Here is a 15,053-nt window from a genome sequence, read left to right on the forward strand (position 1 = left end):
GTCATGGGTATATTAATTATCCAAAGCGGTTCCTAGTTTAGGGGCCAAATGAATATCAGCACATGGTTACCAACGAACACAATGAGCCCCATCCCAAAATCACTCAATCGTCCAATCCTCAGTGCTTTGTAATACACCATGTGTAGCGTTCGCTAATGGACATCGAAGGGAGGTGGAAGTAGGACTGAGATACGAACATGACCTGTGATGTGATGGACATCCTTAACTGAGGGTAGGGCACAGATTGTATTTTAAATAATCAAAAATCACGTGGACTGCCACTACTGGTTTTCCACAACTATGAAACAAGTCACTTAGTCAAAAACAGCAACTTCGAAAAGGTCAAAAATACTCTACAGATGGTCATTCAATTTCATTGTCATTAACCAGTTTGGTCTGCCTACAAAATCATAATAGCTATGTTATTATGACCATTAAAGTGGTTATAAGAGATATTACACGTTTTGACATTCGAAAATAAAAATATTTGACAATTTCTTTTTTTTATTGTTGACATTGCGATAATGTTGACTCAATTAAGGGGCAAATTTGATTGGCTTCAAGGATTTTTTTTCTTTGTAAGGCCATTTTTTTATTACCTTATTAAATTTATGAATAAAAATACTAAATATTAGTAAATACTAGCATTTAACCAGTTTCTCAATCAATCCCAAAACTATAGAGGCATGTTACAAATCATTTTCATCTTTACACTACAACAACTAGAGGGCAGAACGCTGCATCTGGACAGGGCATTATGTTTATTTATAGATGCTCATAAATGAATTTAGCCAAAAAAAATACATGTGTATGTGTGTGGTGTGTGTGTTTTTTTATATATATTATATATATATATATCCATAATATATATATATATATATTTTTTTTTTTTTTTTTTTTTTTTTTTTTTTTAAGGGAAGCTGCAATATCGTGACAAAATCATAAAAAAATGCCCCTTCAAATTCAGTCAGTGAGTGTGCACACTGAACAACTCGGTGTTCTCGGCTGATGGGACGATCAAAACGTTTTCTGATTGGATGTTCATTCATAAGCTCAACAGAAACGTGTGTGATTTGGTTATATTGCTCAATGCTGCAAAACTGTGCGCAAAAAAAAGATGAAGCAATCTGAGCCAAAGTCCTGTAAATGTATGATGCACTTTTCAATCATTTCATTTTTTTCACATTGTGAAAAAAGCATAATTCATCTTATATATATATATGGAAAAAATAAAAAAATCAAGAAAAGGGGGCACAAAATGCCCCTGCACAATTAAGATGAATTATGCTTATCACAATGTGAAAAATGAAATGATTGAAAAGTGCGTCATTACATTTACAGGACTTTGGCTCAGATTGCTTTTTTGCGCATATATATATACACACAAAAAATATATGAAAAACTTTATTACACACATATAAAAATCATTCCTCAATTTGTCATGATCTTTCGGAGTGGACTATTCTGAAGTGTGACATAAATGGCAGAAGGAAGAAAGTACTGTACATTTAAAACTTTTAAAATTCTCCTCTGAGTTCTCCTCTGGCCACAAACATTTTACTAATATAATAAAATGCTATTTTTATGAGTCTTGCAAAAAAAATATTGTCACTTTTGAGTGCCCAAAGATTACAGCATCTACTGGTAGGGGTTATCTGGGACAAACTAACCAGTAAAGTCTTGTCCTTTTGGCATAAAGACCATTACTACCAATTACCATGTGTTTGATTAGAGTTTCATATTAAAGGGGTCATCGGATGCTACATGCACTTTTACAATCTGTTTGAACTGAAATGTGTGTTGGCAGTGGTGTGTACACCAAACCACCCTGATAAAAAAAGCACCCAGTGTTTTTTTTAATCTACTAAAATCTTTACCCCTTTCTCAAATCGAGCCGATCTCATATGCCTGTCTTTGTGACCATCACAGACAGGCCCCTCCCACAATAGTTTAATTGACAGTATTGTGTTTTCAGCACAGACTGGACTGGCGTATTACCTTAGACCCGCCCCTGATTGAGCTGTCATCAGTCCGCCATTTGTTTCCCCGGCCGGAGCAAATGTAGACTAGCAATGTCTCCTAAGTGATTGAGGTGTTTTGTTGTTGGATGTAAATAATGAGCATAGCAGTTGTCATTTTATTCCTGACATCTGAGCTGCTGAAGACGCAGTGGATTACATTTGTTTCTGAAGGGAATGTGCCCTGATCTACCTAAATGTGACTATCTGTGAGCGAATCATTCGTGGTCCAGCTTCACCAACAGAATAAGTGAGTATAACGTTTTTTTAATGAATCTTTGCAAATGGCCTTTCCTAATAATGTGCTAATTAGCAAGTTTTATGATGAATGCTGGCTAAAGTAAACAGTTCTCAGAGAGCAGCTCTGAAGAGAGGGGTGGGGTCAGCAGAGCTCATTTTACATTTTTAAAGGAAAATGCTACAAAATTGCTTGCTCTGAAATTAGCTGTTTTTGACAGAGTGTAAAAAAGGTGTTTTTACACATACCATTGAAGAAATTGTAACCAAAACTATATTACAGACTTTTCATTAAGACCCTAAAGAATCAGATCAACTTATGAAAATGGGGATCCGATGACCGCTTTAAATTCATAGAGCAGTGGTTCCCAAAGTGGGGTGCCGTGGACAACTGTCTAAGGGTGCCGCAGCGAATCTTAGGTTTTTTTTTTTTTTTTAAACAACCTAAAATACTATCGTACCATATAATAACCTTTTACAGCATATATTTTAAAAATAGGCTATAAAATACCGACATATGAGCATGTCCAAACGAAAATAAATAAGCAATATGTACTAATGAAAATAATTTATTTAAAAATTATTTATTGTTTAAATATGTATTTACCGCCAATTGGACTGTTCTCAGGCTCGGCTCAGATCCGCCCTTTGTACTGGTGTGTGTGCTCATTTTAGATTTCAATGCAGTAATTGACAGGACATGAAATTCGTGTTGTGTTGCTGCTATAGCAGGTGTGATTTATCACGTGAGGAGAAGCTGACATAGGAAGAGGGAAGTGAGACAGAAGAGTTTCAAAAGGTCATGCAAAAGCAACCCGTTTTAAAAACATTTTTGTTTTTGGAAAAAGCCTTGACTTCCTGTAATTTATTTAAGGTGATATTGGGAGGTTTTTTAAAAAGTCATTTTCTATTTATTGGTTCCGTAGTGTTTTTGATGATGTTTAAATTTATTTAACAGTGTATTTATTTATTTATTATTTTTACGATCGCGTACATCAAGAATGCGTGTCTCCAATTCTTTCTTATTCGTTTTGCTAATAAACGTAGAGGTGTCTTATTTATTTGGTTCCACAGTGTTTTACTGATCTTCAGTTTTGTAGGCTATAGACTACCTAAACTTTGTGTAAGTTATTTGTTAGTTTATATTAGGCATATAGCATGGTGTATTTTTATTCGTTTTGTTAATACAAGTTCTATGATGAATTTCTACGTATTTTGTTGTTGCTTGAATTGAATTCAAGCAACTTATTTCAAATTGTCGCTAATTTGAAAATGAAAGTCACCAATGTGCACGAAGCTTTTAAGCTCTTTAAAAGTAAGCAAACAGAGGGAAAACTCAAACAAAACTAAAAACAAACAACTACTTGACGCGGAATTGGAGCTAATTTGAAATTGAAAGTAAAATACGCAGGGGCTTTTAAGCTATTTAAAATGGAAGGAAAGTGAGGGAAAAACTTTCCCTCTTTTCCTCACCGTTCACAACCCTAAATTATACACATCTATCTCAGAATGTGCCGTCAATGTGCTGTTGCCATTTTTTTTTTAAAGTTATAAGGTCAAGTTTGAGCCAATCAATTGAGAAACTAAAGAAAAATTTTGAATTTGAGTTTATTATTATTTATCAATCTTTAAATGTGTTTTTGTTCCACTGATTCCCACATACAGTAAATATTTCAATCAGTCTGTTGACGTGTCATCCAGTTGTAAAAGACAGATGGTTCATTTGAAATGGGTTTCATTTGCCCTCATATTTTGTCTGTTGTGATGCATTCATAATAAATTTTATGCTGCTGTTTATGCTTTATTTGTTGTTTGCTCATCTGGATTTTATTTCATACATGTATGTATTGTTGTTTGCTCATCTGGATTTAATTTCATACATGTATGTATGTAGGCTAAGTTTAGTTTAATTGGGATGGGGTGCCGTGGGGACACTACAAAGGGGTGCCATGCGCTCTAGAGGACGGTAAATCTCCAGAGAAATAGGATTGAGCACCCCTGCAGTCAAGGGCGTAGTTTTGGTTTGAACATCGGGGAGTTGTTTATTGATGTTGCAATAAAGTATCATCATAGTAAACATATATATGTAAAGGTGTATATAATATAGTCACTTATGGCTATAGTTTGACAGAATTGTTCTAATTCAACATGCCATGGGAAGTTAATCTAACTTAACATTTTTTTTATATTATTATTGTTTTTATGTTCATGTTAGGTGTTATGATTTCATCTATGCCATCTTTTGGACATATCTGAAGGCCAGTACCATAGTTCTTAACTGTAGCATGTTGTTAAAATAAGACTAGCCTATTAATCATTACCAGGAACAATAATGGCTGTTTTAAAAATTAATCAATATAGCATTTGATATGAAGAGACAACCGTCTGCACATTTTGGAACCAATAGCTACAACATGCCACAGTTGTTATATAAATCTATAGGGAAAAAAAATCTATTCTCTTAACAGATTATCTAATATAAATGCTATAAGTTTGACTAAAATTTTACACAATAAATAAGCCTAGCAATAAAACGTGATAAATTCTAGTAAAGGTGGTCATGATTTTAATATAATGTTATTTTTGGTTAGATTTTGTTTTGTTATTTTTTGTTCAGAACCGTTAGTTTATTTGCCTTTTGTAGATACTGTTCGAAACTTTCTCCATAGCATATTAATTGTCTGTTTTCTCTAAATATTCAGATAGATCACATATCGTGGACCATCAGCTTCGCGATAGGACTATGGCTCGCCACCAATCTTATCACCTACTTTCACAGTGCTACTTAATGTGAACACATGGTCGCAGTAGATATAGCAGCGGTTTATTGCGACCACTCGTACACTGGGCTTCAGTCATAGAGTGCTGAATAACTGCTAACGTTCATTAATTAACACTGCAAGTGTAATTTCAGGTTCATCTTAACCATGGTACAAACATCTTTGGAGGGGGGGGGTGTAATTGCTTTGTTTTGGAGGTATTGGATTTGGGGGGTGTTCTATCCCCCATCATCCCCCCCCTCAAACTATGCCCTGCCGCTAGTATAGGCAGACGAGCTCGAAAAATGAAAGCCAAACGTTTTTTAGGTGCAGCTAATCTGCACCATATATCAAGAGTATTTGATCACAACTCACAAAAAAAAAGTTTACAGCAAAGCAACCAAAGGCTTGGATATTGAAAAGGCAGTGTGTTGTATATGATGATTGGGTGGACTGTTTGTCTGCAGGTACAGATCCGACTTACTGGCAACTATTCTCATCCAGATCCTCCATCTGAAGGAGGAATGTCATACGTGAATACTGATGAAAGACTTAATGAAAATTACACCAATTAGAATATGCACATCCACCTATATCTCATGATGTTTTTTAGATTTAACGACACTGTGATGAAACATGGACCATAGACGTCTATATAAGTCACTGTAACTCTATCTGTAATGAAGTCATGTGCCTCACGCCTCAACCATCTTAGCGAACAAGGGCCAGAATCACTCCTGTGGTGATAGAGGTGTGAATTACAAAAGGTGTACATTGATAATCTGGTATATCATCACCATGGGGGCGGGGAGGATGGGGGGGGGTATCAAAAACACACAAATTATATGCACAGACAGCCGTAACAGGCCTTTTTGAAAACTGTCCTGTGCCATTAGATATTGCTTTTGACCTGTTTATGATTACACAGGAGAACACAGGTAAATGCGCCCCTTACAAATATACACAAATACACACACTGGAACCAAATCCCCTTAATTTGTTAGTCAATACTGTTAAAGCCGATGAGAAAAGACCAGTGCAGGATAATGACCTCCATGTGATGTCAATCCGTCTCTCCTGCTGCCACAAACACTTTCACACAAAAGTGTTTATGCATTTAAGAAGACAACAGTTTGAAAACATTTTCAATTTCATTCAGTTTAGCTGACTTAAGAGCACTTTTTCTTCATAAGTCAGTTGTTTCTCAGTTTTATTGGTTGTTTTCTGCTGTACCTATTACATCTGTAATCTTTCTTTTACCTGCTGTACCAAGTTGAAATAGTATAAAAACATTTTCAATTCATCGTTTAGCTGACTTAAGAGTCACTTTTTTCGAGACAGTCAGTTGTTTTTCAGTGTATATTGGTGTCGTTTTCTGCCTGTACTATTACAACTGTAATCTTACTTTTTATCTATTGTTGAAATTATAATTAATGATAAGTTGTGAAACCAAACAAAATGTCATCATAAGATGTGAACGCACATTAATAAGCAAATAAAAATCCTTACACTGAAAATGTGCAATCAGATTGTCCTTGGACGAACAAGTATTGTATGGAAGTCATATTGGATAATATAGGCCAATATTCTAGAGGTCATCTGTGGTGATAGGAGTGTGCTTCAACAGGTGTACATTGAATAATTTGGTAATCATCCTTATGGGGGCGGGGAGGGGGGTGGTATCAAAAAAACCAAGGCTATGCCATAAGCCGTAACAGGCCTTTTTGAAAACTACCTGTGCCATTAGATGATTGCTTTTGACCTGTTCTATGATTTACAACCGGAGAACACGGTAAATACGCATTTACAATAATTCACAAATTACACAAACTGGAACCAAATCAATTTATTGTTAGTCAATTTTTGTTAAGCGATGAGACAAAGACTTGTGCAGGAACCATATCTACATAGTTGTCAATCCGTTCGCCCTGCTAGCCATTAAACTTTCAGATTCAAAGTATTGATACATTTAAGCAGACAAACAAGTTTGAACTCCGTAACCTGTTTCATTTTTCAGTTTTATCTGACAATATATGCTGTATCCAAAGTGAAAAAAAAGACATTTCAATATCATTCGTTTAGCTGACTTATGAGCACTATTGGCATAGTTCAGTTAGTTTCTCAAGTTTTATTGGTGTTTTCTGCTGTAACTATTCATCTTAATCTTTCCTTTATTAGAATGTAGTTGTAATTAAATGTTAATTTGATATAATACAGTATAAAACAAATTCTAAGAAAACTATATTCAAAGTAAAGGCTACTGAAAAAGTGAAATCAGCATTATCCTTGGTGTGACAACAAGTAGTGGTGAATCATATTGGAAATTATTGATTATTGTCCTTCCAATACATTTTACACCATTAAATACAATTGGATTAAGGAATTTTTCTTACTAGGATAATGCTCTATGAAAATACATAATCCTGTCATTGCTTCATATCTTGAAAAACAAAATTCCCTATTGTATCTTTTTGTACATACACTATATTCATATTTATGCCTTATAATATATTTTATTTTGGTAATTTTCTATCCTTTACATTATATACATTTTTTCTAGTCCTTTATCACATGTCTGCTTCTAGGGCTGAAGTTCATGGCGGGGAGTCAAGTTTGGTGATTATTATACATTTGATTACTAATAATAATTATTACTACAATTAATAATATAATAAATAATACACTGTACTGACTTTAATGGACATAGGACAACACACATCACCAGACCTAAGGATTAAACTTGTATTTGTCTAGCAACCGCAAAAAGCAAACCCAACTATTCGCGTCCACACCAACAATCGTAGACATCCCAACATTAACATGTGTCATCATCCATTCCTGCATCCCTGAAGAGGCTTGTATTGTACTAAGTATTCCTTGTGTTTTGAAAAAACAACCCTTTTATACATCAGAGACAAAATTCCAAGTTTTCCAGGATGATTGATTTAAAGTAGACCGTGATGTGCTCATTCGGTAACACAACATGTAACACCAGTTATTCAAATGTTCGAGCTTAGATACCTCAGTCAGCCACCTTGTACTACAAAGTAGTATATGGGGTTGTCTACAAACGTAGTAGTAAATCATGCTATGTATGATGAAAAGACCTACAAGGCCTGAACCACGATAAGTCCAATTATTTTGCGACCATCTCTGTGTAGCAGTATTATATCGCTGACAAGTCTAGTGAGTGACCTCGTGTCCCACGCATGGGCCGTTTGCAAGGCGCAAACACGAGGCTCCGTACAAACCCAGAACAGAATCTCTGAGTGATGCTTCACTCTGATAAAGACATTCCAGCACATTTCCTTGTCCTAATCTCTTGCTGGTCACTACGAGTTACTAGATTCAACTGTCGCAAGCGTGATTCGACAGTTGAACTTTCGACACCATGCCTGATGCGTGTAAGATCAAAACACTCGTCACCTCACGTTAATCAGACAGCCGGGCAATTCTCAAGGACGGCGCTACGAGGGGGTACAAGCCGTAATCAATGACGTTTTCTTAGCATCACGTTAAAGATACTTCTCGTGTTTACCATGAAGAGAAAGAGCTAACGGTCGATTGTAGGTCACGCAAATCTGGACACGCAGCTCAGAGAAAAAGTACGAGCTAGGCCGAAGTGAAAGGCAGTGCTCGGACCGTCTCCGTCTGTTTATCATCCCTCATTTTTCTTTATGCCCTAGCTTGTCTTCTCTTTTCTCGCGTTGAATTTATAATGCGTGTTACTTAAACCACATACTAGCTACAATGTCTGTAACCAGCACCACCAGGACACTTACTTAATATGGATTAGGAGGCAGCACCGTAGCGACTAGGAGGTCATTTGGTTGACAAACGGCCGGATTACCTGGACTGCGCTTCGCGAAAATAAGACTAATACTGAGCGCACTGCGGATCACAGAACAACACACCATTCGTTGAGCCTAACCCAGAAATAAATACAGCCAGCCTGGAAGAGAAAAACCAGACATGTCGTTAAGGCAGTGTTCTAAGTAAGTGACAAAAGATAAAATGGCGATGAGAGAGAGCTGAACGTGCGTGTTTAAAAGCGCAAATCACACAGCAGTCAGACGAACAGGGTGGCAATGTTCAGAATATTATTCTACCATCATTAATTTTTTAAATTTGTAAACAGTATGTATTCTATGCAAATGCCCTGTAAATTGTTGAACTGTTTTATTTACTGCATTTCGATTGCCTTGTAACCTACATTGTGCAATGACATAAAGTTTGAATAAACCTCTAATCTTAATCCTTGAGTATCACCGTCTCCATTTGATCCACATGGGCAGCATAGCAAATAGTGTACATTCCTGATATCACCACAATGCAATGAACTCAATTGTACTTCATTTCCACTGTGATAAACTACATAGAAATAATTTAAACACTCTCTTTATGACCTCATTATTTGATGAACTGCACAATCTGTGTACATCACTTTTGCACCCAAATCAATTTATAAAAAAAAAAAAAAAAAACAAGATGTTTAACATGGATGCCCAGTTGATAAGTTAAACTGAAGCGGTTTTGGCCAGGTCCGTCGACAAGACCACTTAGCAATGCTACTGTTGCAAAAAACGCATTTCTATTAGTTTTGATGGCCATTCAGTAAGGTAAAGCTGAATTTATTTGATTCACGAAACATAAATACAGTAAAAAACACACTGTAACAAAAAAAACAAGAACCAAAAAAAAAAGAACTTGTACTGCTGGTAAATTTTCTGCCAGGGGATTTATACGCAATTAATTTAACGGGACACCTCCAGATTAACCCACTAAAACCCAACGCAACAATTTAATTGTACAGGTAAAATTCCTGTACAAATTAATAACATGAAATTCCTTTATAGGAACCTACAGACACTTGCTGTTCTACCATATGTTTTACAGAATGTATTTCTTACTCTGAAGTATATAATTGTGTACAATACTTATATTATCTAATTTATAAAATAATATTGAGCTATTTTAACGTATATTTTAAAAGTGTAATTTGTGGCTAAGCTGAATTTTCAGTGTCAAGTGATGACTTCAGAAAATCATTCTAATATGCTGATTGCCTCCTCAAGAAACATTTGCCTTATCATGGCTGTGTTTTGAACCACATTGTGACTGCTTAAGTTTATTTTTGTTGGGAGGAATGTCTATGAAGCCCCTTTTTTTTTTTTTTCAAACATGAAAAAAAAATCTCCCCAGATCCCAAACTCTTCCTTTTCATTAAGTACAATAAAACATCAGAGAAGGAAAAGAACACAGAGTAGTTCTCCCTTACCTTGAACATTGCTCAGCCCCCAACTCCCATTCTCTCTCCTCAACTCTTGCATGTTGATGTGAGCTGGGTCTTGTTCTCTTCATCTCATAGACCCTGGATGGAGGAGTGACTGACCTTTGAAGTAGTTTGAGAGATTGGCGGCAAGAAAAAGTAGGACTGGTATAGAGACTCCGTGGATGAAAATGTTGGCCCCCTATGTAAATCAGGCTCGGGGGAGACTGAGCCAGGTATGTCTAATTGAATCAAAACTATAGTAAGAAAAGTCATTCACGAAAAATTAAGAAAGATGCCTGGCCTCACAAATGAAGACAATTAATAAAAGGCAAGTAAGAGACTTTGAATGTTATGAGCTATGAGAACGAGTTCAGTCAATGAAGAAAAGCTAAGTCTTATATCAAATCTAAGAAAATGTACTTTAAAATGTGAAAATGAAACAGGACAAAGTCCGATAGGACAAAGCCGTACATTGGCTACCAAATGTGATAGAATTGAAAAAAAATGTGAAAAAAAGAAGAAGACTTTTCTTGGATTCATTGTCTAAAAAAGGGTCCCCCTCCATTTTGATCTGTGAACAAGTCCCACAAACTCTGCTGCTTGCTGCCCGGTGGTGATGGGAAGTAAGCTTTAAGCAGCGGCGTACTGGTCTCTTAAAACTGTCATTTGGTTTCAGGGTATTCCATGTCACGTCCTTTGCCCTGGGTCCTTATCATGACCACTGTTGGAAAAGAAAAGGAAGCGAACAGGATCTTCAGTATCAAGCACTTTTTTCTGGCAAATGATGTTGAAAAATGTCAATTTTGATGATGGCTTTTGGAAACTTTTCTTTTTTTTCCCCTTTTGTGTTGTTTTTTCAGTAGATCTACTATGGAGTGCTCAACACTAAGTGCTTAACTGATATGTAATAAATAAAGTTTAGTCTATTTTAGAGCCATAGAAGGGACAGGCATGTTTCAGCCAAACCCACCAGTAACACCACTTTACAAAGGCAATACAACCAATACATTTACGTGTGATTATTTTTATTGTGTTAACTTACCAGTCTAACTGTCCTGTGGCATTTCAGCATTAATATTTGGATAAATGTTTACAAAAAATGTTGGTTACACACAAGACAGAGGGCGAGTGCAAGCATTCAAAAACATTAAGACAAGATGGTCGCCTTGATGATATGTCCAATTTTCGCCCAATAACAGGCAAGTGAGATGCTTTTTGTTTTGTTTTCATAAAGTCCTATTACTATATAAGAAAAATCTGTGATGAAGATGATGAATTCGGGGATGTCTAGGGGAAAATCTTATTTAAAAAAACCAAACCTACTAAAACTAAATGGTTAACTGCACTTTCAAAAGTAACCAAGAAGTCACCCACAAAAAGGAAAAAGCACCACAGCATATAAACTACATACGATTGCACAGAAAATAAAGTATCGCAGTAGAGAAGGAAAACAGAGGGAGTCTTAATTTGTCGTTCACAGAGTCACTTATTGGATCCACCATCCCTTTCTTAGATTCATTTGAAATGAAACTGGAAAACCAAGGGAAGGAAATCTAACTTCTTGACTCTTGTTTATATCAGAGGTAAATATAAAATATATTCTATAAAAATGCAAAATACTAATAGTGAATATCAAATCAAAGAAGGCAGTTCTGAATTAAATGATGTATAAAATAAAGTGCAAATGAGTTAATACACAAGGAGGATAAAATTAGGGGGATATAAATAAACTTACAGTGGGGAAGTGAAAAAGTGTTTATCCATTCTCTATGAGACCGATAACTGGTCATATCACTGGAGTCATGCCACCGACAGCTAAAAACATGGGAACCCTCAAAAGAGTACAGCACAGAAAATCAAGAGGTCTCGGTCTGAGTTGCATAAGAAGAGGAGGTGTACGCGTCCTGTCACGCATAAGGTGCTAAATGGAAGGCTAATTAACAATAAAGAGAAAAAAGCTGTGTGAGGTCGCCCTAGCAGGAAAATGAAAAACACTCGACATAAAAAGCTTAGGACAACAATCGAAACCCCCCATAAACACGCACCTGTGCAACTGGATCAGCCTTAATTCTCGCAACGCGAGTGAGCGAATAAAAACCCTAATCGATAATTTTGGGGAAGGGCAAATACCAATTCTATGATCAACAATGTCAGATTCCATGGTTTCACCAGTGCTCCGGGAGGAAGCTTGCCAACACACACAAATAATCACAGTTCAAAAATGTTTGTACAAGAACCGCAAAATTAAGCAGTTCACGACAACCTCACCCATCTAGTCAACACCGTGCAGCAGCTCATCTCCGGAAATGTGTCTGCAACGATTTCGGGCGTCTCAACTGAAATCGTAAAGGGACACTGATGCTTGCACTGGACCACTGGAGATGATGATGGAGAATAATTTCAGTTGACCTGGGCAGCCCAAGACCAGATGTTGGTAAGTGTGTTACTAAAGAAAGAATGACGGGAAAACAATTGTCCTTGCTGTTCATAAAGTAAAATGGACAGGGTTGGAGAAGGGTAAGATGGGCATGGAGAAATGATATCAGTAATTCCTTGACACCTGGCTGTCTCATTTTATGGCCAGATCTTTAATGCATGTGTGTGTTAGTATGTTGTTTGTGTCGATGACTGCGTGTTTGTATGTGCATGTAAAAAAGGACACCACAAGTACAAACACACAGGTACAAACAGAACGGACGGACTCACTAAACGAAAGCCGTTTTTTAACCTACATTAGAAGAATTATTAAAGCATACCAGGGAAAAAAAGAGTGATACGTGAGGTAGATGGTGCAGGACTGAAAAAGAAACTGTTTTAAAAAAGAGAGAGAAGAGAAAAATAATTTAAAAAACTAATAAGGAGATGTGCGAGGGAGATGGTTTTTGAGGTCTTCTTCACACTGAAGTCTAACCCAACTTTCATTCAGGGAGCATCACACTTTTGGGATGGAGGGTAGAATGGAAGGAAGAGGGGATGGATCAGAGGAGAGAGATGGCACGGAGGGACAGTTGATAAGGAAATGAAGGGGGTCATAAAATAGTAAAAAAATGAGTGGTAGTAGCAAGTTAAAAAACAAAAACAAACAAAACTTGCCCCTTCTTTCTCTTCTCTCCTGTCTCGTCAATAAATAGACAAAAAACGTTCCTAGACACCATATAGATGGAGAAAGAATAGATCAGGAGGCAAATGATGAGAGAGAGCGAATAAATGATAAAGAATGATGTGGGCCATCCCAGCACCACGATGAGAAAGAACAGAAAAAAAACAAAGACAAAACGAAGAAAAAAAACAAATACTCCAGTGCCTTCCGTTTTTTCTTCTTCTCTTTTAAAACATGGAAAGGCAGTCAGTTTGTTCCTGTCATCCAGCTGTTGCTTTAGTGTCTTCCCTTTCTTTCTCTCTCACACTCTTTTTTCCTCCTCTCTTTCTTTCTCTTGGCTTCTGTAGGAGTCTCCTCCGTGTTTGCTAAGAGTAATAAGTAATAGCCCTTTTCCACAGGGACAGTGACTGAGGCAGAACGTAGTAAGGAAGAGGTGTAATGGTATGCAATGTCTGCCCAAGAATTCCACAACCTGGAGACTGAGCTCGCTCTTCTCCTCTCTCTCTCTCTCTCTCTCTCCCTCTCTCTCTCTCTCTCTCTCTCTCTCTCTCTCTCGATCTTCCCCCTCCTTACAGACAGAGCCTGTGGAGAAGAAGTGAGGCAGAGAAAACGGAGAATGAGAGGGACCGGAACTCTACAGGGACAACAACAACAACTGAGAGACAGAAAGAGAGTGAAAAAAAGAGAGGAAGAGAAGAGAACTGTCTTCTCAAATTCCAGTTCAGTCAAACTAAATATGAATGAGGCAGCAAACAGGATGCAAAGTTGTAAATTTGAATTTGACAATATATATATCGCTGTACCTAGAACATACAGACATTTCTGTGCAGTTTGAAATGTAGTTCTATAGTAATGCCACAAAAGTAGCGATTGACTACAGTAAAGTTTTCTCAGTTGAAATAAACAACATGTGTATTATATACACAACAGTATTGGGGGATTTTAACCCAAAAACAAGATACAAATAATTAAAGTTTGAAAATATTTACTCAAAAAATATATGCAAAATATACACACCTTCAGCCGTGATTTAGTTCACAGTTACAGCACGGCTATAGTAACCTTTATTGCTTTTATTAAACGTTTACCACACAAATGCCTGTATTTGAAATGTTACTTTTTTGAAAGCAGGTTCGTTAAAGGTGCTGTCCTTCTCGGCGAAAAAATATAGTCCCCTACCAGCAAACAGTAAACTCTGTGCCTCCAAAGGGTTCGAAATGGCGCATAAATACAAACAGAGAATAGGAGCTCTTACTTTCATATTCCGCTGTGTCATTTATTTGTTTTAACAACATATTGGCTTATTTGCTCACACAACAGTCGCTTTAGCTCTCAGCATGAGAAACACGTCCTGTTTTCAGTCCTTTTAGTTTTTAAAAACAGGAACCATTCGCTGCACAGCGCGAAGTTTGCAAGTGTAATTAACAAGTTTAAACTGGTGGACCCTACATAATCATACCTGAAGGCATGAAAGAACACAATGAATACAGTAATATTCCCTGCCGCACTTCGGAACCTGTTGGGCTTTCACATAGAACGCGCACACATCAAAACATATCTCAGAAAGGGACTTTTGAAAGGGCGGGGGTCTCAAAATGTAAAGATGAAAGCATGCAAAATTGAAACCGCCAGCCGGTGTGGCGTCATACTTCATTAGATAATATAAA

The sequence above is a fragment of the Cyprinus carpio genome, chromosome B1 (genome assembly GCF_018340385.1).
Source record: "Cyprinus carpio isolate SPL01 chromosome B1, ASM1834038v1, whole genome shotgun sequence".
NCBI classification, from domain to species: domain Eukaryota; kingdom Metazoa; phylum Chordata; class Actinopteri; order Cypriniformes; family Cyprinidae; genus Cyprinus; species Cyprinus carpio.